The sequence below is a fragment of the Delphinapterus leucas genome, chromosome 3 (genome assembly GCF_059928025.1).
Source record: "Delphinapterus leucas isolate spDelLeu-1000000601 "Yukka" chromosome 3, BTC_Dleu_Yukka2, whole genome shotgun sequence".
Lineage (NCBI taxonomy): Eukaryota > Metazoa > Chordata > Mammalia > Artiodactyla > Monodontidae > Delphinapterus > Delphinapterus leucas.
This window is the reverse complement of record NC_143131.1, coordinates 46,321,204-46,346,957: the sequence shown is the minus strand read 5'-3', so window position 1 is coordinate 46,346,957 and position 25,754 is coordinate 46,321,204. Positions and strand designations below refer to the sequence as shown.

Here is a 25,754-nt window from a genome sequence, read left to right as displayed (position 1 = left end):
ATATGACTGAAAGTCAGCAAAATTTAAAAAGACAACTAAATTTACTTACTATTGTACATATCTAAGTATTCTGTTGATGGATCAACAATGTTTTGATGAGTAATGAAGTAAAAATATGTACAATTCATAAACTAGTACCTATTTTTAATAGATTTATTTTTCTTGCCTTTATTTCAACAGGCTCACTAATTATGTTGCTTAATCAAGATTTTTTTACATAATGTATGTTCTATTGACATCAACTAATAGAAAGGATTAAAAATATAAACATAATTTCCAAAATGTGAATGTATTTTTGTCAAAATTACATATGAAAACAAATATAAATAAAGTATTTTTAATATATATCTTCAAAAATAGTTATTTCACTTTTTAAATATTCAAAATTATGAGATAAAACACATGTTACAGTAAATGAATATCAAAAATTTAAGTTATTAGTTTAATAAAGACTTTAATTTTGAAAATTTTTAATTTATTCTTATGAAGTATTTTTATAAAAATAAGACTATTTGAAATTTAGTGCTCAACCTCCACTTAGTTGCTAATGTAAAGAACTGGCTTCACCATGCTACAGCTAGACCTATAAGAGTAGCATGAATTATTATTTTTTTTATTACTACTATTATCTATAGTATGCACAAGTCCAGAGACCAAATGTGTTAGAATTTTGGGTGTAATGATAACCTTTTACAAGAATCCTCAGGTATATTGCTCCTTGGCTTTGGGGCATTTTTCTCTGGAAATAATATTTATTGAGGGCTTCCTGTGCTCATGCCCTGGGCAAGTCTTTTATATGTTTTATCTCATTAATTAACCTAACCCAATGATGGTGCTGTTATTATCCCCATTTTACAGAGGAGGCATAGAAAGGTCAGGAACCTTGCTCAGGGTCACACAGCTGCTAAGTGGTGGTGTCAGGGTTTGAGCTCTGGTATTCTGACTCCAGGTGCTTAGTAATTAAATTAGTATAGTGCCTCTCTGGCAAGAAGCAAGGTTGGCCCTTTTTATAGGTTTTTTTTTTTAATTAATTAATTTATTTTTGCTGCGTTGGGTCTTCATTGCTGCACACAGGCTTTCTCCAGTTGCCGTGAGCAGGGGCTACTCTTTGTTGTGGTGTGCAGGCTTCTCATTGTGGTGGCTTCTCTTGTTGCAGAGCACGGGCTCTAGGTGTTCAGGCTTCAGTAATTGTGGCATGCAGGCTCAGTAGTTGTGGCACACGGGCTTAGTTGCTCTGCGGCATGTGGGATCTTCCCCAGGGCTCGAACTCGTGTCCCCTGCGTTGGCATCCTTCCTACTTTGAAGGAGTGTCCATATTCAACACAGCAGTGGCAGAATCCACCAGTTTTTGTGGCTTTGGAGTACTTTTTCTTTCAAGGAAATAGGTTAAGAGATGTGGAAAAGCATTTATTTGGGCCACAAGAACATTTGTACAGGTGCTGAGCTCCAGACCCTAAGTGAAAGAGATGCCTGTGAATTTTAAAATCATTCTGGATGTGGATCTAGGACATGCAGGGTTCTCAAAAGCTTAAGGGCTCCAAGGCAGAAACACCTTTAACTCAAGTCCAAGGGCATTACTACCCATTACCCATCACACTGTCTCCTACATAGCAGGGTATAATTACTGTTGCAGTTGTTACAGAAGTTGGTGACCAATTATACAGGTATGGGATGAAGAACACATAAGTAAGTAAAGCACAGTGGTAGTGTTTGAAGGCTGCTGATGGGGAGGTTTAATAATTCCAGAAAAATCAGTATTGTGAAAAAAGAGGTTGAATTTATCTCTAAACATTGTAAATTTGAAGTATTGGTGGAATTCCTCTGAGGAAGTCTGTTAAGCAACTGGACATCTTGGGCTAAATCAAAATAAACTGATTAATAAGGGCTGAAATATCAAGAATCATGCCTAGTTTTTTTGAAAAGTTTTAAAAATCCCAAAGGATAATGCAAAGGATACCCAATCTAATGATGGCAGAGCGAAGTGGGCATTTCCTTCTTCTATTCCACAGAATGAGAACTAAAAATCAAAATTAAACTTCCATTTTTGGTAAAAATGGAAACAGATAAAAATCTCTAAAAGTACAGGATAGGTTTGGGGGCTGTTCACACATGGGAATAAAGCAAGGGCACATGAAGGAAGAATCAGGTAGAGGAAATCATGGCAGTAGGTCTCAGGAAAAAAAAAAAAATAGTAAAAACAGTTTTTTAAAAGAGAGGAATATAACCTGTGTCCTGATTGCTAAAGCCTTTGTTTTTAACAGCAGGATGGTGTTATACACACTGGGGGAAGAGGTAAATAAGGGTGGAGCTAAAAAAATGATCACACAAACAAGCAATATTTTCAGGAAGCTGTCTCTGTACCAACAAAGCAGAAGAGAGAACTCACATCATAAACAATGCCAAGGCTGGGAAAAGTAATTCCTATATAAACTCCCCACAAGTTCACGGATCGTTAGGAAGTCCCAGGTAGCCTGGAATATAGTGCCAATTCCACGTGAATTTTCTGTCAATACCTGACCCAGAAAAACTTTACTTCCTTTATAAATGAATAGTGAACATAGAAGACCAGCACAGTATCTATACAAAAATCCTACAGGAATGGAGAAAGAAAAATATGAAACAAAAGTCAAATAAAGAAGAGCCACCAGAAAAAAAATCACAGGACAGATAAAAATTATCACAAAATATTCCATCAGGAATTGTTCCCCAGAGTTAATTAATTAATCATCCTTATAAAAAAGACTAAACAAAAATATATGTGTTTCAGGATGAGATGCTGACACTAAAGGAAACAAAACATGAACTGAAGGGCTCAGAAAAGAAGAAACAAAATATTAAAATGAAGATAAAATTGGAAGAAATATGACAGAAAAAATAGCATTAAAAACACAAGGACAGAAGTAGATACTGATGTGAAACAAGAAAAATAAAAAGTAAATCATAATAGTTTAAAATTTGAGAGAAAATGACAAGAAAGATAGATAAAGGGGATTCAACGTATACATAATTGGAATGCCCAAAGAAGAAATCTGGAAATTAAACATGATAAATTTGTTTTAAAAATTCAAGAAAACATTTCTAAAAATAAGGAAGCCTTTCAAAAATTAAATATTGATATGGCACATCATTTTGGGAATACTGACCCAGCAAAGTCCACATGAGTCTTATCCCAGTTAAAAGGAGTTCAAATATAAAGAAACATTCCTTTGGGCAGTCAAAAAATAATCAAATGATTATTAAACACATGAAAAGTTCCTCCTTCTCTTACAATAAGAAATACAAATTAGAATTGCACTGACATATAATTTTCTACTTATAAGATGAGGGAAAAAATTTGGATAATGTATCCCATTGGTGATGGTGTATAGAAACAGGCACACTTACATATGACTAGCCAAAGTGTAAATCAGCATGACCCTATTATAAGAAACTTGGCTATATCTATACAAACTTCAAATGCATTATCACCTACACACAGCAATTCCTCTTTCAGAAATTTATCCTATAAATATATCTTACAAATTTGAAATAACATGTATAAGTTATTCTTTGCTGCATTATTTGTAAGAGAAAACAACTAGAAATAACATGCATACACACACACACACACACACACATACACATCCATACAACAGAATACTATACAGTCTTCAAAATGAATGAGGAAGCTCTTTATATACTTAATATGGAATCATCTTCAAGGTACACTGTGAAGCAAAAAAAATTAGGGAGTGGAACAACTAGAAAGTACACTATTATTTAAGAGAAAAATAATAAAAGGAGATATTGCTTGTGTACATGAGTGTGCTATATCTATTCTTGTGAATCCCTGGAAGAATACATAAAACAACTGATAACACGAGTGGCCTCTGGAGACAGGAGCAGGGACAGAGTAGAAGAATAAATAAATGTGCGATACAAAATTCTGAAATGACATTAAAACTCTCATATGCATTTACATGCTATTCAGGTCTGGAAACTGAAACCTGACTCCAGGATCTGAACTTTCACCCTTTATTTCCCTCATAATTATTATCCTGGCTGAAACAGAGTAATGCCTGCCTCCGGATATTGATTTGAAGGTAATTTATGTACCACACTGAGTTTTCATCTAACCTAGAATAGATGCACAGTAAATCTTAGTTCATCCTCCCACATGGATGTGGCAGTTATGTACATTAAAAAGAAACTAAACTTATGAATTTGTCAATTGCCACCTGGATGTTGGGTGAAGTGTATACTAATCCATCATGAAAGTACATGGGAAATAGAACCTGAAAAAAACTAGAAAGCATGTGTGTGTACATGTACGTAAATTTGGGGGTATAGTTTGTTGACTAGATTTAACCATAACACACGTTACAACACCTTTGAGTTTCCTAGTTTAGCCAATTACACCAAAAAATTTCCATCAACACGTGATATTTTTCCTGACCTCTGTGTCATGTTCAAATTAGTTTCATTTTAAAGATGAGGAATTGAGGCTCAAATATTTTAACTGATTGCCCAGAATCACACAACTTGAGGCAGAGGCCAGTTCTTGTCACTCTAAGTCAAGGTTTCTTTTGACCAAACTCCGGTTGTCTAAATGCAATATACCAGTAATAATATTCATCTGTCACAGTTAATACTACTGACCCAAACAAAGTATGAATTAGGAAGAAAGTTTGTTTATGACTTGATCATTCGCCAAACTCACCTCATTAGAATTTATCTGGAGGCAAATTTTCACCCTCACAGACCTTCTGGACTCAGAGTATATGAGGTCATGAAACCCACACTCCTCAATTTACACGAGTGGTAGTGATTCATCCAGATTGAGTCATTATCTCCCTCCCCAGACCTTCTAATGCCCAATTTCACACATGAGAAATAACTGGTCAAGCTACAGTTAAGGATTATTTCTCTACAGGAGAAATAGGAGATAAAATGAGTTTCTTAAGGGACAAATCCTTGGACGTTTGACTCATTTGCAAGAAAGGAAAGGTATATTTTTCTACGTATTCCATTAGTACCCAATTCAACAAATAAAGCCACAAACACAGCACACCCACTATTTGGTAATGCATATGTAAATTCTTATTTTGGTGTCTTTTGACTCAAGAGGGAACTAAGAAGGGGGTCTGATCTATTTCAGGTCCCAAATTAAATATAACCAATTTAAAATTAATCAACACAGTATTTATAAATAAAACAAGACTCAGTTGAGCTGGTAACACTTCCTCCCAGTCGCCCACTCTCTGAAGTGTTGCACGCTAACCTTTAGGCCTAAAAATAGGGCAGCCTTGCTGAGTCACTTATAAATTTCAGCCCTACACCTCCCAAGAAGATAAAATGCTCTTCAACAATACTTAACACCTCATCTTCCTGAGCCCACCTTCTGGTCATGAAACCAGACCAAATCCATGATGGTTCCAGAAAGCTATTTTTGACATATTAGACCACTGCCAGTGACTTAAGAGGCACCCACTCCCTTTGGTAGAGAGAAGGGACTTCCCACCATACAGAAGTATAAATGAGATTACCTACCTTATCTCCATCAGTCACCAGATTCCCCTTATTAGTGGTTTATTTTGATAAGAGCCTTCATGCTTATGGTTAGTCAGAGATCCAGACAGACTCACTAAGTTGGGAAAAGACTCAGATGTCACAAAACCCAGGTTTCTCATTGTACACCTGAAGAAAACAACAAACACAGGACTGTCAGAAACAGTCTCATATGCAGCTAGTTAAAAAAAAAAAAATTAACTCCAGAGTTCCAGTTGTTATTATCCTATAATTTCTCAACAGCATGGCAAGATGAAATCCAGTGAACAATATAAAATGACTTTATATAGGAGGTTTGGATTAACATATACACACTACTATATATAAAATAGATAACCAACAAGGACCTACTCTATAGCACAGGGAACTATACTCAGTATTTTGTAATAACCTATAAGGGAAGAGAATCTGAAGAAGAATATATATACATATGTGTAACTGAATCTCTCTGCTGTACACCTGAAACCAACACAATATTGTAAATCAAGTATGCTTTAATAAAAAAATAAAATGGCTTTATATCACACATACATTCATTCATTCAATAAATATTCAGCACCAATTTGTGCAAGTTCCTGTACTAGGTGCTGGTTTCTGCCTTCTCAGGACTTAGTTTAGTAGGTCACCAAGACAATAAGAAAGGCAATTATGGCCGCATGATATTATATAAGAGGGAAGTTCAGGAGTGTTGCAAGAGACTATGGGCAGAAAAACTGGTAGAGAAGGAGAGGGAAAAGATTCCTAACCTGGATTCAGACATCAAGGAAGATTTTCTGGAGGAAGCTAACACCTAAGCTATGACCTGAATGATGAGTTAAGTGTTAACTTGGTAACGAGGATGGGAGTAAAAAGTATGAGTATCCCAAGGAAAATCCAAAGACCCAGAAATAAGTGAAATAAAGCAGGTCAAATGAACCAAAAACCATTCAGTCTGACAGGAGCCCAGATGAGCCAGGACAGCATGGTGAGCCATGGGTTGGAGAAATAAGCAAGGGTCAGATCATAAAATGCAATTATTATACGCTGCATTAGGGAGTTTGGACTTTTGTCTAAGAGCTTTGAAACCCAATAAAGAATTTTAGCATCTGAGAAAGATTACTGAGGTTACAGTATATGTGGGAGAAGAATTAGAAGAGACAAGACTTAAGGCAAAGATACCAGTTATGGAGGGTCTGCTCAGGCACCAGGGCAAGCAATGTGGTAGTCTGGATTTAAAATAGTGAACACATTTCAGAAATATTTATGCAGCTGAATGAACAGAATTGTGTTCTTACCAGGGTAAACAAGAACGTACCAAAGGGCTTATCCCTCTCCACATTTGCCTTGCTCCACAGTCCATAAATCTGAGAGATCACAGATCAAGCCAGCAATAAAGCTCCCAAAATAAACCACCCAACCTCTACTGCTGCCAGGTTGGAGTCTTCTGGATTTATAGGATGAAGGCTAACAAAAGCCTTCCTCTCTCACTAGCATTCATCCTACAGATATTTATTGAGGGTCTGCTATGTTTCAAGCATTAGTCCAGGTCTTGGGAGTAGAAATAAAAAGGACACAGTATACATACTTAAAGACTCCTGTATCGTAGGGGAGACAGATATGTAAACAGGCCGTCATAAAACAATGTCATAAGTGAAGTAACAGTGACTGTGAGTATGCAGAAGCACATAATTCAACTAAGGAAATCATTAAAGCCTTCATGGTGGCTTCGTAGAAGGCTTCTAGGGCTGATTCATAAAAAATAAGTAGGAACAGGTAGAAGAGAGGAGGAGAAGGAAAAGGTGGCATTAATAAAGGCCTGAAAGTGAAGAGTAGCATGGTTTCTGGATGAGAGATACAAGCAATAACATGCAGCTAAAGCATGAAGTGAGAGACAGTGTTGTAAGATAAAGCTTAAGAGGTTCATAAGAAAGGTCTGGTGGGACATGGTAAGGACCTTGGATTTATTTTATCCACTGGAAATTGGAGAGTTGTTGAAAATAGAAAAAAAAAGAATAGAATCAGATGTATGTTTCAGATACTGATATTGTGGTATCTGTACAGAGAATGGGATTTGAAAGACCATATCCAAAAGCAAAGATGCAGGTTAGGAGGCTCTTGAAGTAACCACAAAAAGAAATGATGAAAATCTCACCAGAGCTGATAATAAGGATGGAGAACAAAATGAATGCAAGAACTTCTTAGAAGAAAGCATTGACAGAATTTTGTAATACAGTTAAGTCCCCTACATACGAACCTTCAAGTTGTGAACTTTCAAAGATGCAAATGTGTGTTCATGTGTCCAATCACGTAAGTTAGTTCAAGTATCTGGTGTACATTGTCACGTGCGTGCATCCTCTATAAGTAGTTGTGTTTTTGTGTGCTTTACTGGACAGTACCATATAGAGTACAGTAGTACAGTATCTTTATTGCAAGCCCAGGATGTCTGAAAGAAGCGTAAAAGCAGCGGTGATGTAGCTGGTACTGCTAAGAAGTGCCAAGAGATAACGATGAAAACAAAAGTGAAAATAATTGAGAGAGTGGAGCGACAAGAGGAAGTAACTGAAGAACCAAAGAGATTCACGACACAGGAAATGGCAAGGGGATTTCTTTATTTGAGGGGGCACTGTTAGTTTTTGAGGCACAGGACCTGAACACAGAATGGTACACGAAGGTTGCAGCAGCCATTCAGAATGCAATCCAGTGCTACCGTGTCATCTATGACGAGAAAAAAAGAGCTACTACCCAGACATCACTGGACCGTTTTTTCAAGAGGGTAGATAGAATTGATTCCAGCAAGGAACCCGAACCTGTGCCAACAACGTCAGGCATGAGTGAAGTTGCAGTTTGCCCTCCATCTCCTATTGCTGATGATCCTTTAGCTCTACCATGTCCCGCCTCCTCTCCCTCCTCCGGTCAGTACCTCTTCTTGCCTGTTCACTCGATGCTACCCCTTGTATGCCAGCTGTTGTACTGTACTTTTCACGGTACTGTACTGTAAGATTTAAAATGCTTTACTTTTTGTGTTTGTTTTTATATATTATTTGTGTGCAAAGTGTTATAAACCTATTACAGTACAGTACTATACAGCCAGTTGTGTTAGTTGGGTACCTAGGCTAACTTTGTTGGACTTACGAACGCACTTTCAGAACGGGACTTGTTTGTGTTTGCATGTAGGGGACTTACTGTAGGTTGGATTGGAGTTGGTAAGAGAGCAGAAGAAAAAGGATGATTAGTTTCTAACTTGGGGAAATGGGTGGGTCCTACAACTGAGATAGAGGATACCGAAGATGAGTTCATTTTGCGTATTGAGTTAGAAGTGTCTAGGTAACATATACATGGAGCTCTAACATGTTGATATATATGTGTGTGTGAGAGTCCGGATCATCAAAATTATACAGAATTTGGAGCTATCAGCATATAGGTGGTAATAAAAATGTTAAGAATAAATGGAATCACCTGTTTGCTTGTCTAATGGATCAAATGTACATGAAGTATTTTGTATGCACATAGGAGCATTACATAGAGTGAGAAGAACCCAGATGAGAACAGAACCCTGACAGCTAAACAGACTAACATTCAAGAGGTGAAGGAAGGCAGAAGATTCTACAAGTGAAACAGAGGAGAAACCATCAGACAGTTTCAAGGAGAACCAAATAGTGTGGGTATCATAGAAGTCAAGACAGTAGAAATAAGGATCAACAATTCCCATAAGGACTAAAAATGATCTTTGATTTGATGCTATAATATTTTTAGGTGATACTACTGAGAACAATGTCACTAGAAGCGGTCATTGACAGAAGTAGGCCATTCAAGTCAGCCTCTGTGTACATCAATGGTCAACTACCTTAGAGCTTCCAGATGCTGGTCCCCGGTCCCTTACAACTGAGAAAGTAAATTGGGTCAAATGTAACAGTTAAATGCCTTCTTCAGAAAAAAATATGTGCTTGAGCTAGATGATCTTTGGTATTCCTTAAAATTCAGAGATTCTTTAATTGTTGAAATACATAATCTTCCTATATTCATCCTATTGCAAATCAAAGTAACCCTATTTTTAAATCTACTTGGTGCATGAGGAAGAATTAGAAAAGTAAGTTCAGCTACTGAGTGAATCTACAGTATTTGGTTTTCATCATTTTAATACCAGTGGGAGGAGTATGCATAGCAAGGGATACCAGTCCCATCTCAAAAATGTTTTTCTGAATCTATACAGTTCCTGTGTTTAGAGAACGAGAGTTCAGATAATAAGGGATATCTGTATCATATTATGTCTTAAATGTTGTCTTGTGCAATGCAGAAGCTTAAATTAAGAATTTCATTTTTCCTTTGAAGCCAGTCAAAGCAAAGGAACTCTCCAAAATAATGTCGAGAAAACACAGGCTCTTCTATAACATGGAACGAGTGCTGGACCAGGAGTCAAGAGAACGAGTACTCCAGCCAACAGTAATCTGCTTGGTGGTCTTAGGGAACCCAGTTAACTCTCTGGATCGTAGATTTCTCATCTGTAAAATCTAGTTGGACCAGGTAACTTCTCAGAGGCCTCCCAACCATTAGTCTATCTGCTTATAGGCATGATTACACACTATGCTTTGCTATGACCATTGATATACAAATCCATTATCTCAAAGGATATTCCAAGAGTTCCAAGAAGGCACGTGGTTTACCCCTGGCTTTGGAAAGTCCTATATTCCTTCCAAATAGGAAAGCAAAGTGAGAGATGAAACTCCCGTTTTCCTGCAAGATGAGCAAACTCATTTATAAGTCTGAGGCAATAAGTGTCAGTCTCATAATAAACACCCTCCTAGGAATTAACTTCAACCAGAAAAATCAAAGGTCCCCAGAGGAACACAGAACCTTTATCAAAGTTTTGCTCTTAAATACCTACCAAGTTGCTGTTACATTGTTTGAAATGCATATCTCATTAAATCACAAACTTTGTGCTGAGCCCAAGAGAGATTTTCACTAGTGAAACTGCAATGTTCTGACAGCCCTCTCTGAAGGAGACCTCAGAGAGTTTCAAATAATTGAAGCATTCACACTTCAGAAGCAGGAAATAGAGTGAAAGGCTTTCAAACATATCTTGTTTTTGCAAGCTTAGCGAAAGGTTGACACAAAGCAATGGAGGAACAAAAGAGATAATTATCTAGAAACACTTGGACATGAAATTTTAAAAATCCAATCATCTAGCTCCTGAAAATTCTATTTTAAACTTTCATTTTCTTTTAAAAGTAACATAAGTACATTTAAAAATGCTGAAAAATAGAAAACAAGGGGCAAGTTTTATCTTCCCTTTCCCCCAAATCAAATAAATGACATGAAGGAAGGCAAGGAAACAAAAGAAAAATTTTATGTACTTGAAAATACACTGAGGAATGTACATAATAATAGATAGATACCATTTATTGAACACATATTTTGTGCCTGGGACTGGAAAAAAAAATCATAAACCTTTGTAGATACAATCAAAACTGTCCTAAGATCAAGTCAACTTAGGGCTTCAGTGACTCCCCAAAATGTAAAAGAAAGATTAAGAGTAGAAGTAAGAAAACACAACGTGCATCTATTAGGAGTTCTTTAAGATAGAAAGCATTGGAAAATGGCACTATTCAAGCACAAAAGGGTGGTTAATTTTCTATAACTAATTTAAGGAATATTTGTCAGATTAGGAAATATACTGAGTACCAGTAAAAAGAAATAAATATAAATCCACACCTAGACACACCCACAATTAAACTTCAGAACACCAAAGATAAATAGATTTTTAAAGTAACCTGAGATCAAAGGCAGACAACCTTAAAAGGAACAAGAATTAGACTGATGGCAGGCTTCCCAAGAACAGTCACAGGCAAAGTGATATTTCAAAGTGCTGAGAGAAAATAACTGGCAACTTAGAATGGTCCGCCCGGCTAAATTGGCATTTAAGGGTGAGGGGGAAAATCAAGATATTTTCCAAAAATAAAGGAAGGAAGAAAGGAAGGAAGGAGGGAAGGAGGAAGGGAAGGAGGGAGGGAGGGAAAAGAGACATTAATTACTAAATGATCTTCTGTGAAAAAAATATTTTAAAAATTTAAAAATATTTTTAAAGTTTAAAAGAAGGAAATTTAACACAAAGAAGGAATGAGATCCTAGAACAAAGATGAACAAGGACATTAGCAAACACTTTGATAAATCTAAGCATGCATTTGAATGCATAAAAATAAAATGACAACTAATTTGGGGGATCAAAAATTTAGCAATTGCAAAATTCTTAAAAATAACATAAAATACAAAAGTGGTGATAGAGTTAAAATATTCAGAGAAGGTATTGATTATTTCTAAGAAACAGAAAACTTCCAAATCATTGTCACATGTGTAGGAGGGAGGGATGGAATAACGGAAACTCAGTTAATCCAGTAAAATATTGGAAGGGAGGGAGGATCAAATAAAAAGCCTAAAAATATGAATAAGATAATATGAATAATAACTAACAATTAGGGCATTTATGTGCCAGGCACCACTCTAAGTGTTTTACAAATATCAATTCCTTTATTCTTCAGAGTAACTCAGTCAAGAGTCCTATGATATTATTACTGTTATTTTACAGATGAGAAAAGTGAAGCATAGGGAGGTTAAATAATTTGATTAACAGCTAAAACTAGTAAGTGACAGAGTGGAAAGATACAAAGTATACACTAAAGTCTATACTAGTAATTACTATTTTATGCTGCTTTTAAACGTGAATCCAAATATACTAGCAATCACAATAAATGAACTACATGCATTAAACTCACAAGCTAATCACAGATTCTCAGAATATATTTTTTGAAGGTCAGGAGATACAAAGATACTTGTAAAGACAATAGACAAATCTTAGTAAAGACTGTTCAAGAACAGAGAATGGATAAAGAAAAGGTGACACATATACAAGATAAATTTCAGACAAACTATTAGAACTTACAACGGTTTCAGCAAGTTTGCTAGATGGATAAAAAGCATCAATATACAAAATCAATTGCCTTCGTCCCTATATAACCATTGGAAGTCATTTGAAGTCATTTGAAATACACTTTTTAAAAATATACTACTTCCAATCAACTGCCAAACTATGAAGTGTCTAGAAATAAATATAATAAAATATCCATTATTTTTTAAACACCTTTATTGGAGTATAATTGCTTTACAACGGTGTGTTAGTTTCTGGTGTATAACAAAGTGAATCAGCTATACATATACATACATCCCCACATCTCCTCCCTCTTGCGTCTCCCTCCCACCCTCCCTATCCCACCCCTCTAGGTGGACACAAAGCACGGAGTTGATCTCCCTGTGCTATGCGGCTGCTTCCCACTAGCTATCTATTTGATATTTGGTAGTGTATATATGTCCATGCGACTCTCTCACTTCGTCTCAGCTTCCCCTTCCCCCTCCCTGTGTCCCCAAGTCCATTCTCTATGTCTGCGTCTTTATTCCTGTCCGGCCCCTAGGTTCTTCAGAACCATATTTTTTCTTTTTTTTTTTTTAAAGAAGATGTTGGGGGTAGAAGTTTATTAATTAATTTATTTATTTTTGCTGTGTTGGGTCTTCGTTTCTGTGCGAGGGCTTTCTCTAGTGGCAGCAAGCAGGGGCCACACTTCATCGCGGTGCACGGGCCTGTCACTATCGCGGCCTCTCTTGTTGCGGAGCACAGGCTCCAGATGAGCAGGCTCAGCAGTTGTGGCTCACGGGCCCAGTCGCTCCACGGCATGTGGGATCCTCCCAAACCAGGGTTCGAACTCGTGTTCCCTGCATTAGAAGGCAGATTCTCAACCACTGCGCCACCAGGGAAGCCTTCTTTTTTAGATTCCGTATATATGTGTTAGCATAGGGTATTTGTTTTTCTCTTTCTGACTTACTTCACTCTGTATGACAGACTCTAGGCCCATCCACCTCACTACAAATAACTCAATTTCATTTCTTTTTATGGTTGAGTAATAGTCCACTGTATATATGTGCCACATCTTCTTTATCCATTCATCTGTCGATGGACACTTAGGTTGCTTCCATCTCTGGGCTATTGTAAACAGAGCTGCAGTGAACATTGTGGTACATGACTCTTTTTGAATTATGGTTTACTCAGGGAATATGCCCAGTAGTGGGATTGCTGGGTCGTATGGTAGTTCTATTTTTAGTTTTTTGAGGCACCTCCATACTGTTCTCCATAGTGGCTGTATCAATTTACATTCCCAACAACACTGCAAGTGGGTTCCCATTTCTCCACACCCTCTCCAGCATTTATTGTTTGTAGAGTTTTTGATGATGACCATTCTGACTGCTGTGAGGTGATACCTCATTGTAGTCTTGATTTGCATTTCTCTAATGATTAGTGATGTTGAGCATCCTTTCATGTGTTTGTTGGCAATCTGTATATCTTCTTTGGAGAAATGTCGATTTAGGTCTTCTGTCCAGTTGTGGATCGGGTTGTTTGTTTTTTCAATATTGAGCTGCATGAGCTGCTTGTACATTTTGGAGATAGATCCTTTGTCAGTTGTTTTGTTTGCAAATATTTTCTCCCATTCTGAGGTTTGTCTTTTCGTCTTGTTTTATGGTTTCCTTTGCTGTGCAAAAGCTTTTAAGTTTCATTAGGTCCCATTTGTTTATTTTTGTTTTTATTTCCATTTCTCTAGGAGGTGGGTCAAAAAGGATCTTGCTGCGATTTATGTCATAGACTGTTCTGCCTATGTTTTCCTCTAAGAGTTTGATAGTGTCTGGCCTTATATTTAGGTCTTTAATCCATTTTGAGTTTTTTTGTGTGTATGGTGTTAGGGAGTGTTCTAATTTCATTCTTTTACATGTACCTGTCCAGTTTTCCCAGCACCACTTATTGAAGAGGCTGTCTTTTCTCCATTGTATTCTTGCCTCCTTTATCAAAGATAAGGTGACCATATGTGCGTGGGTTTATCTCTGGGCTTCTATCCTGTTCCAGTGATCTATATTTCTGTTTTTGTGTCAGTACCATACTGTCTTGATTACTGTAGCTTTGTAGTATACTCTGAAGTCAGGGCGCCTGATTCCTCCAGCTCCATTTTTCTTTCTCAAGATTGCTTTGGCTATTCGGGGTTTTGTGTTTCCATACAAATTGTGAAATTTTTTGTTCTAGTTCTGTGAAAAATGCCAGTGGTAGTTTGATAGGGATTGCACTGAATCTGTAGATTGCTTTGGGTAGTAGAGTCATTTTCACAAGGTTGATTCCTCCAATCCCAGAACATGGTATATCTCTCCATCTATTTGTATCATCTTTAATTTCTTTCATCAGTGCCTTATAGTTTTCTGCATACAGGTCTTTTGTCTCCTTAGGTAGGTTTATTCCTAGGTATTTTATTCTTTTTGTTTCAGTGGTAAATGGGAGTGTTTACTTAATTTCTCTTTCAGATTGTTCATCATTTGTGTATAGGAATGCAAGAGATTTCTGTGCATTAATTTTGCCTCCTGCTACTTTACCAAATTCACTGATTAGCTGTAGTAGTCTTCTGGTAGTGTCTTTAGGATTCTCTATGTATAGTATCATATCATCTGCAAACAGTGACAGCTTTACTTCTTCTTTTCCAATTTGGATTCCCTTTATTTCTTTTTCTTCTCTGGTTGCTGTGGCTAAAACTTCCAAAGCTATGTTGAATAATAGTGGTGAGAGTGGGCAACCTTGTCTTGTTCCTGATCTTAGTGGAAATGCTTTCAGTTTTTCACCATTGAGAACGATGTTGACTGTGGGTTTGTCATATATGGCCTTTATTATGCTGAGAAAAGTTCCCTCTATGCCTACTTTCTGCAGGGTTTTTATCATAAATGGGTGTTGAATTTGTCGAAAGCTTTTTCTGCACCTATTGCGATGATCATATGGTTTTTCTCCTTCAATTTTTTAATATGGTGTACCACACTGATTGATTTGCATATATTGAAGAATGCTTGTATTCCTGGGATAAAACCCACTTGGTCATGGTGTATGATCCTTTTAATGTTCTGTTGGATTCTGTTTGCTAGTATTTTGTTGAGGATTTTTGCATCTATGTTCATCAGTGATATTGGCCTATAGTTTTCTTTTTTTGTGGCATCTATGTCTGGTTTTGGTATCAGGGTGATGTTCGCCTTGTAGAATGAGTTTGGGAGTGTTCCTCCCTCTGCTATATTTTGTAAGACTTTGAGAAGAATAGGTGTTAGCTCTTCTCTAAATGTTTGATAGAATTTGCCTGTGAAGCCATCTGGTCCTGGGCTTTTGTTTGTTGGAAGATTTTTAATCACAGTTTCAATTTCAGTTCTTGTGATTGGTCTGTTTATATTTTCTATTTCTTCCTGGATCAGTCTCAGAAGGTTTTTCTTTTCTAAGATTTGTCCGTTTCTTCCAGGTTGTCCATTTTATTGGCACAGTGTTGCTTGTAGTAATCTCTCATGATCTTTTGTATTTCTTCAGTGTCAGTTGTTACTTCTCCTTTTTCATTTCTAATTCTATTGATTTGAGTCTTCTCCCTTTATTTCTTGATGAGCCCTGGATAGTTAGTCCCCTTATTTCAAAGATCCTCCCAGCTCTAATACTCCATTACCCAAAGCCTTCAGTAATATTTTACAATTACAATATTTTTCTTTTTGACTCATCCTCCTGATTCCTTTCTCATAAGAGTCTTAAGGCAAAGCTCCTTTGATCCATGTAAATTTTGATCTAGTTTCAAAAGGAGTTTATGCCTTTAGACTGAGGATTAGCCTGGGGATCCACCCCTACATTAACATACCATTTAGAGGACCAAGAACATTTCAGGTTTTCTTTAATTCTTAAAATCCTGTATTGGATGTACAATATTTCAGTGGGACAGACTATTCTATTGTGGTTCTTGGGTTATACACTAGGGTTGCCTCAGATAAATGGCAGGGTAGCCAAAACCAGTAACTATTGGAATCAGTACAGTTGATGATTCAGTACATCAATCAATTGTACTTTTGTACAAATCTCCAGTACTTTTGATTCTATTCTTTGGACTGGTTCATAATCTCTTCTTGATATTCTAGTCAGATGGGGGAGAAAAAATCAAATTTTAAAATGGTTAACCATCTCTTTGACTTCCTTAGAGGGGATCATACAAAAAAAGTAATTTTTTTCAATATAACATAATACATATAATTAAATAATTAACTATGATTAATATAATAATCATTCCTGATGTCCATGGCAAACATACAAGGGAAGAGAGTAGACGCCTATTATATTGCCTGGAAAGAACTGCCAAGAAGACAAGATCTATGGTTTTTGTGCTTCACAACATGAAGTCAGCATGTTAGCATGAATTAAATTATGTAATAAACCATTGTAGTTTTTTTTAAGGCAACAAATTTCTCTTTAAAACATAATACTTCAAGGAAATAACGATTAAACAAATATATGTAATACATTATAAATCACCCAATGAAAATTTCCTGTGATTTTTAAAGTTAGATGAAAAATGAAGTAAGTATCTTGGAGGAATATGCAGTGATGCATCTAATTACTTATTACAACTTTACATTAGGTAGGCTTTACCTGTTTCTTTTCCAGTTTAGATTTCTGATACACTAGACTCATCAATTTTTTTAAAAAATGGCAGTATTCCCTCTAAAAGTCCCCCCAGTGAGCAAAGCTTTCTGTTTGATGATGGAGTTAGCAAAACCTCTCTGAAATTTATATTATTCTATGCATTGGTCCCAAAACAGTGCCAATTTTTGTTTTCAAATTCTGCAAGAGAACAACTCCTCCAGTTTTTATTTGCAGTTTCCTCTGAACCTAGGACTCTGACATAAATCCATGGCAGCTGAGCTAATGACAGAGTGACAGCCTATATTGTATTCATACTCACCCACTCTCCCCACCCTACTGCTGATGGAAGTCGAGTGCACCAGATAACATCTTGGCCCTTTATGCAAACGCACTTCTTGTGGTTCTTCCTTCCAATCTGTCAGATATGCCCAGGCATGTCCCAAGAGCCCAGAGAACACAGATTAGACTGAAAATAAGCTATTTGACTAAAGAAGGGTCTCCAACCCCTGCCTCCCAATTTCCAGCACTGGAGCCTTATGATTCCCACCTTTGGCTTCAGGATGCCTCAGTTTTTAGAACTACTCCTGCTTCATATCACAGAGGCACTTGTGCAGCAGCTTCAAGAGTAGCATCTCAAGCCTAACTGCTAGTTGCTCTCAGCCTTTGTGCAGGGCCATGCTCCTGCAGCCAAGTCCCTATATTTTTACTGAGCTCAGGAAGCTGGACCTCAGGCCCTGCCTTAATAACCCCTATGGGGGTCTCTGCGCCCCCAGAAACTGTGTCTATAAGCATCTCTCCCACCTCAGTGAGCTCATCACACGGAGACCTGACCCTTCCTAGGATGGTCTTGTTCAGTACCTATAAAATTTTGAGCTTTCCTTCTGATATCATCCTTCATGCAACAGCAGGAAACCAGGTTGGGTCCTATTTTGGACAGCTGTGAAACCCAAGAGAGAAGCTCAGACTTGATTCAGTGGACAGTGGTGAGCCAGGCTAAGTGCTTAAGCAGGAATGCAACACAAGAAAGATGAGGAAGTACAGAGGCCTGCCTCCTGTGCAGCCCAGGGATCACACTTCATGCTACAATTGCCTTATCACCCACACTATCGCTTATAGGGCTCTTTCTGCTCTACCCTTTCAACCCTGAAAGTGAAACAGAAATAAGCGTTCTTGAGAGCTGGCTATTCTTAGTCTCACCAAGTCTTCTCTTCTTTTTTGTGTCACTGTACATCTTCAAAACAAAAACAAAAAAACAATTTTGCTGCTGTTGAGCCCAGAATAAAAAAATTGTGATGCTAATCCTGTACTTAGAAAATATCCAGAATACTACTGAAACCATCTTGGGCATTCTCATTTATCTTAAGTTTGAGTTAATGTTTGAGTTCCAAAACAACTCGAGATGCACTTAGTAGGATGTTTTCCACTTCTTACTTAACCCACGTGGGCTTTAAGGACAAGAGAATCCAAGCATTGCTTATCCCTTCACACTTCGGTAGGCCAAATGTGATTTGAAAAGAGCTACTTGATATCCGAAGAAAAACTTTCTACTTTTTGAGGTTTTTTTTTTTCTCCCCCTTAAGAGGTAATAAGAATTCTAATGCAAACCAACTCAGAATTCTCCAAGTCTAATCAGAAACTTTAGTCACAAATATTCAACTCAGCGTGTTTCTTTGTTTGCTAGTGATGTGCCCATCTCCCTTGTACATGTTAAGAGACATTTCGTCTCCTTGGTGTAATTCCCACCCTTAAATCTAGATGTCCATTTTCATGGCCACAGCAAAGTTCAGCTAACCCAGAGCACAATGGGCTTCAAGAGATATTGTTAGCACACTGATGTGGGTGTAGATTTTACCCTAGGTCCAAAACAGTAAAAGCAACAACTGTGGAGGCGCCCAGGGTAGAATAGAGAAGGCTGAAACTCATTGAAGGAAGGCCATTAAAAAAAAAAAAAAAGGGCAGACTTAAAGTATAGCAGATAATATTGAGGGCTCCTAAGAAACCCTAGAAATATCAGACACAGAGACATATGTTTATGAATAGATAGGAGTTTAGCAGCTATGCAACATTCCTGGTTGCCTTTTTCTCTGCCTTTTTCGTTCATAGGCGTCTTCAGAACACTGAGTGCCAAGGACTAGCTTGGATAGTGGGAGAGGGTAAAGGCCAAGTATCTGACCACATACGGTACAGGTGTTCATTTTTAAAGGCTGATGAACACCAGAGTAAAAATATACCTTTTTAGAAGCAAACAGTGGAATGTGAAAACAAGGGTTTGAGTACTAGCCCTATAAATGTACTAGCTGAGAAAGCAGAGAGATTCACTAAACAACTCAAACACGGTTTCCTCAAGTGGTTAGAGGAGAGAATATCACTGACTTCACAGAATAGTCTAAGAACATATCATTCTGGAGATTTTCACCAGTCCCTTCCATGCATGTGCCTCCTTTTTCCATTGCAATCAGAGACCTACAGATATTCTCTCCCTGCCACTTTTACTAGCAAGGACTGAGATGATCTCAAACAGATTTCGAAATTGTAAAATGCAAAACAAGTTTTTAAAAGGAAGACATTGCATTATTGAGAGAGCTCTGATCACTGGGTGGGAAGATGAAGTGAAGTCCCCCAGGGAAACAGCGATAAGACAGAGAACATCCAGGCCAGCATGGTCGCCCTCACTCACCAGGTGAAAGTCCACCTGGCTCAGGGATGTGAAACTACCCTGGAGGCTGTTCCAGAGCAGCCATGAGCCTACAGATGTGTGAAGTTAGGTCATCCAAATAGCCACCCAGCCTGCTTATCTGCATTGCTAGTTTGGCTTTATAAAGGACCTGGCCTTTTGGAAGTCTCTGGACAAGGAGTTACCCAGCCAGGTTTCTACAAACTGCAATAAAGCTGGTCCCTACCCAGACTCTTCTAGACCAAATTATCACCTTGAATTTCTAGAAAAGTAATTCAGTCATTAAGAGTGGAGAGAGTTAAGACCCCTGGAGAAAACAGATGGCCCACTCAAAGTGGGGAGTATGAGGAGAGTTTAATAAAGAACATTGTTGGGCTTCCCTGTTGGCGCAGTGGTTGAGAGTCCGCCTGCCGATGCAGGGGACACGGGTTCGTGCCCCGGTCCGGGAAGATCCCACATCCCACGGAGCGGCTGGGCCCGTGAGCCATGGCCGCTGAGTCTGCGTGTCCGGAGCCTGTGCTCCGCAACGGGAGAGGCCACAGCAGTGAGAGGCCCACCTAACGAAAAAAAAAAAAAACAAAAAAAAAACATTGTTAAACTTTTGGTAGAGAAACCGAAGTAAGCTGGGGGTTGGGGAGGGAGACAGAATTACTGACCTTAAGCCTGAAGGTTTGCAGAAGCCCTTAAGGGTCCCCAGAAGTAAAGAAATCTGTGTGGATAGGGTCTCCTCACAAGACACAGCCAGATGTGGTGACACCTTCCCATCCTGAGGGGAATAAATGCCCCACTCCCACCCCACTCTTCCCTTGCATCCTATCTCTTGCCACTGGCTAACCCAACTGGAAGCCAGAGGACAAAGGGATCCCCTGCTGTGATGCATCTAGGCCTCTCAGGGCACAAAGCAACATGAAGAATGGACCCAGAGGTCAAAGAGAAGATTTTCCAGTGGCTTGTTGCTCTGGGTTGACTTGTGTACTCTCAAGAGATATGTTGAAGTCTGAATCTCCCAGTATCTCAGAATGTGACCTTATTAGCAAATACAGTCTTTATAGAAATAATCAAGTTAAAATTAGGTCATTACACATTAATCCAATATGACTGGTGTCCTTATAAAAAGTGGCAATTTGGACACAGAGACAGACACTCATATGTGGAGACACACAGGGAGAAGACTGGACTGATGCATCTATAAACCGAGGAATGCCAGAAGACACCAGAAGGTAAACAAGGCAAGGGAGGCTTCTCCCCTAGAGCCGTCAGAGAGCATGGTCCTCCTGACACCTTGATTTGGGATGTCTAGCCCCCAGAACTGTGAGAAAGTTTGTTTTCTTAAGCCACACAGTTTTTGATATGCTACTACAGCAGCCCTGGGAGACGAACACACTTGCTAAGGTACAGCTGACCCTTGACTGAACAGCCTTAATCTCTGAGTAGATGTTAGCTTCAAAATGGACCTTAGAGGAGATTATGTCCAACCCTTTCATTTTACAAAGAAGATAATTGAGACGTAAGATTTGCTCACAATTACACAACTGGTAACCACGATAAAACAGCAGAGTCCCAGGGAAGCTCTCAGTCTGCCCCACATTGACGGGGGGTCAGGGACACCATTCTCAGCCTAGCTGGCGTGACACTCTGCAATCCTCCTAGGACATCATCTAAGCTAAAGGATTCTCCAGAATGACGGACAAGTGGCTTCCTTTCCACAACTGCCATCTCTGCAGCACGTAAATGGGCACCGAGCTGAAGAACACAGTTCAAATTGAACTGTAGTGAAACTTTGCCTTTGTTCTTTTTACTGCTCAAGAAAAATATCTAATAGCCCTAAGATCACCCTAACCCTCTAGGACAAAGTATTTTCCTTCTTTGTGAGTTAGCCATAAAGAAAAAGTTACCCAAACACAGTTCATTGTTTAAAGATTGACCGCTCCACACATCCTAAAGAAATGATAAGAAACTACCCAGTCAGCAACGTAGACATAAAAAAATAAAATAAAATAAAAAAAGGAGAGAAAGAAAGCGAGCTCCACCCAGAACAAATAGATTTCCTATAGCTCTGTGATGTTTCTTATCTAGACGAAGGCTTTGTTTTCTTGTCAATCAACCCCAGCAGACCATCCGAGGCTTGGCCACACCTTGGGCTGGGGAATGCTCAGGAAGGAATGTGGGAAGCTAGAGGGGAGAGGCAGTTTCCTGATGGGTCAGCTGCTAGCAAGTATCTGGACCCTGGGAAAGTCTTGATGGAGGAATTCCTCTCCTTGGAGAGGGACTGGAACAGCAGAAACAATGCCGTGATCCGCTGGTGGTGACTCCCAGGTCACAGCTTGAGGAACGCAGGCCACCGGCAGCGGGTTATGTCAAATGTCCCAGGCTCTCAGCAGCGTGTGGTTTACTCCCCTGGTTCGATCCAGCGGCCAAGACGCAGTACTTATCTCAAGGCAAGTTCTCTGTGAGGGAGACAATTTGCTTCACACGAGATTAAAGCATAAGAATAATGAAAAAGGCAAACCAGCTAAGAAAAGTCCCCTTAGGACCTCCAGATTGCCATCTTCTTGGTTGATAGTTCTTCCAAAGGAAAGGTATGTTTTGACTACCAACATGATCCCTGTATGTGCAGTTTGATTCATCTGCAGAGATGTGAGTACTTGAGAAGGTGTCCTCCCATGTAAAGCAGCTCAGGGACTATATAACAGTTAATTACAGGGCCACTTCCCATGCTTCTCACCCCGGTGTGCCCATGCCCTTTAAGGACAGCATGCCAGGAGACACATGGAGACTGTCCTCCTTGGCCAGAGTGCCCCTGAGAGTAACACATTTAGTGGCGGCTAAAATAGTTTACTTCTATATCAGTTTTTCTCGTATACAGAAAAATTTCTTCTCTGACTTCCAAAATTAAGCTATCGGTGAGGAAGCATTTAACAATTATAAGTTTCCTCCAGTTAGATCAGTGCAGAGGAGAGCCAAAATAAACCAAGAAAAATCAATAAAAGTGCACTATTCCGAACAAGATTTCCTACTTCTTAAGAGACTAGCTGGACAGCAGCTGTTACCGTAATTTATTTGCCTTATTTTCTCTTTCCCTTAGAGATGAGTGGGACACTTGGCTCTTCCTAAGCATTTTGGAGGCCTCCATGGCCTTCAAATCTGGTGCACTGGTGACCTCTAGAGGCCACAATTTTGGTCTAGGCACTATGTTAACAGTGAAAAATCCTTTGCTCTGGGGAGGTAAATACATTGTCAATTTTAGAGCTGCTAAATGGCTTTTAGCTCTTAAGCATAAAAAAGATTCAAGCAATTATCTTCCTACAGGTAAAATCCCCAAGGTGTCAAATGCTCCATTTTCCTTTAAATGATAGAGAAGTTTGCTGTTGATGAAAATGTAAGAAAAGATGGACTTCTTTCTCTCCCAAGATGGAACTCATTTTCCAAAGGACTCCAACTTGGCCGGAACATTAGATCCTGGCTTAGGTGGATGTCTTCAGCTATCTTTTGCCTGTTCCCCATGCCTCAGTGTCCTGCCCAATTCTCAACACAAGAACTTGAGAATGTTAGAAAAAGTATTCAAAGAAGTTAGTCTTGAATCCCTCTAAGCTGACAGGGCTTGGCGTTTCCCAAAGTTGAGTGGAACCATCAGCCACGCTCCTCCACATTCTCCCTCATCAGAAGAACAATTCAATCAGCTGAGTTGGGGCTGGGGAGGCACTCAGGGCCATAGATATTGGGTGGAGGCAAAATTGTACAAAGGGGCACTAATGTCCCTTAGGGCTTCCCTGAGGTCCTAGGACGGGGTTGCCTTTCCATTCTCACACAAAGCCAGGACCTTGACTCACTTCCTCTCTCAGGCAGTAACATCCACTCCAGGCTACATATCAATGGGGACAGAGATCAGCCTAAGACCTCAAATGCAGTGTAAGACCATTTAGGAGTAGGTCACAGCATCAGTGAATAAAAAGTACTTTTATTTAAAACCATCTGCATTCTGGGCACTTTGTCAGGTACTTATTATCCGTTATCTCTCATATTCACAACAGCCCTGCCTGGCAAATATTATTCTCTTCATTCTACTGTTAATAAACTGAAACTCAGAGAGCTTGGCTTGGCAAAATGACACTGGAAGTTCACTTGTACATGTGCTCTTTCCAGGGTAGCACAAAGCTTGTATCATCATCAAATGTTAGAGCAGAAAAGGACCACTGCACTCATCGTTTCATCAATTCACTTTATAAATGAAGACACGGAGGAAGTAAAATGATGGACCTGAGGCCACGCACGTAAGTGGCAGACCTGGAACTAACAGCGGGAATTTAAATTCCCCATCCAGTGCTTGGGTCGCTACGGAACCCATAATAATTTCCTTCTTGCCTTTGCAGGAGCTATAGAGGATCACTATGAGATCAGGATAAATACTAGAAACTAATTCTCCTGTAACATCCATTCTCCTATTTACCTTATCCTGGGTTTCCACCGGGGAGAGCTCTTTCTGGGAACCCCCAGGGAACCCTACGAGGCCCCTACCTCTGAACCCAAGGCCTCCCTCGCCGTCCTCTCCTCAGTGCAGGAGCCCTTACGTACATCGATATGGAAAGAATGGGCTCTCCAGGGCAGAAGTGAAAGTCCATCAGAAGAATAAAGAACAGCAAGCCTTAAAATTCAAGATTGGGAGAGAGATGATGGTAGAGATTGGAAACCCACATGGCATTTCTACAGCTGGAAATTTTCTTCTTCCCTAAGAAACTGCTCATCATGACTTTTGGAAAAGCCCCATTAATTTCTCAGCAGGTCAGTTTCCGCTGCTAATACCATGTTTAAGTTCTGTAAAAAGATATTCTTATCCTGTTAAGGTTTACGAATAAATGATAAAAGTGTGGCATACTTTAAATTGGACTGTTCTACTGATGAAGGATAGAATGATAAGAACACAAAACTATACAATCCATTTATGACACGAGAATGCGTATTCAATCAATTTTACTTCTATGTCTCCTTTCTACTGCTCAATTCTTGCCCCGTCCATCAAGTTAGCACTTCTGAAACTCGTATCAGCAAAATGTTGTTAGCAGATCTAGTGAAGACTTGTTACATCAAGAGGCTAAAGCTAGTAACAAAATGGTTGTTTGAAGACTATCTGGTAATTTCAATGATCTCTGTTAGCACGGTCCCATCATGGTTGATGACTGAGTTTTCAGTGACTCATCTTTGCAGTAAAAGGAAAGGGTTTCTGGGAACCACCCAGACCTTCAAGGACAGTTGTTCAAGAGTGACAAGAAATCAGGGTCTTCCTACCTGGTCTAAGGAACTCGACAGATTGAATCTTGTTAGTTTGACCTTTAGGAATCATTGCTGACAGTCAGTTAGGAAAATTCCCATGTTGGTTGGCCAATGAGCTAAAGTTTTAGTAACCCCTATAAAAATACAGGGAGACGAACAGCCATGTACCATGAGGGGTCGCCCGGCTATAGCGCTGCGATGGAGTAGAAGAAACAGAGTTAAAGACCTCTGATGCTTTAAGGCTTCCCCTGAGTTTTGATGTCTAACCTGCCTTGTTCCACTTTCAAGGCCAGCAGGCGGACTGGCATTACAACAGTCACTAATTAGAAAAGCCCTTTTAACCTTCCCCTCCATCCTTTTGCCAATGTGGAGCAGTTCATAACAGAACTGCAGCGGGGCTCCCAGCTAGCAGGAGACTGAAAACGTTTTCTTGAGGATTTTGTGCTGCTCACCTTTTCTAGTTCCTTACCTGAGGAAGAATGGTTAGTATAGTGTTATGAGTGGGTTTTCAAATTTAGCTATTATTTCTGCAACAGCCACTTACTGAGTTATGTCTAGGGCTGAACAGACTGCTATCTAATCTCTCATCACTGCAGCGGGGAAGTCTGGGCACACTGAAATCTCTCACACCATGCCGTAAAGCAAACACAGCCTTCTTAGTAAGTGAATGCCTAATAACCATTAAAAGCAGAGGGAAAGAGACCTTTCAGCTGAGAAGTGCTACAGGCAGTAAAGTAGAGAAGAGAGAAGAAGCACTTAAAAGTTTTTGAGATAACT

General features: G+C 39.1%; 1 long non-coding RNA gene across 1 annotated transcript in view; it reads right to left on the bottom strand.

Annotated features, from left to right (window-relative positions):
* The window catches only part of LOC111186504 (uncharacterized), a 194,888-nt gene that overhangs the window by 145,282 nt on the left and 23,852 nt on the right, over nucleotides 1-25,754 (bottom strand). The window contains exon 1 of the long non-coding RNA XR_016392651.1: nucleotides 5,530-25,754. This exon is cut by the window's right edge and continues 23,852 nt beyond it. This is a non-coding gene — a long non-coding RNA (uncharacterized LOC111186504). The remainder of the gene's footprint in view (nucleotides 1-5,529) is intronic.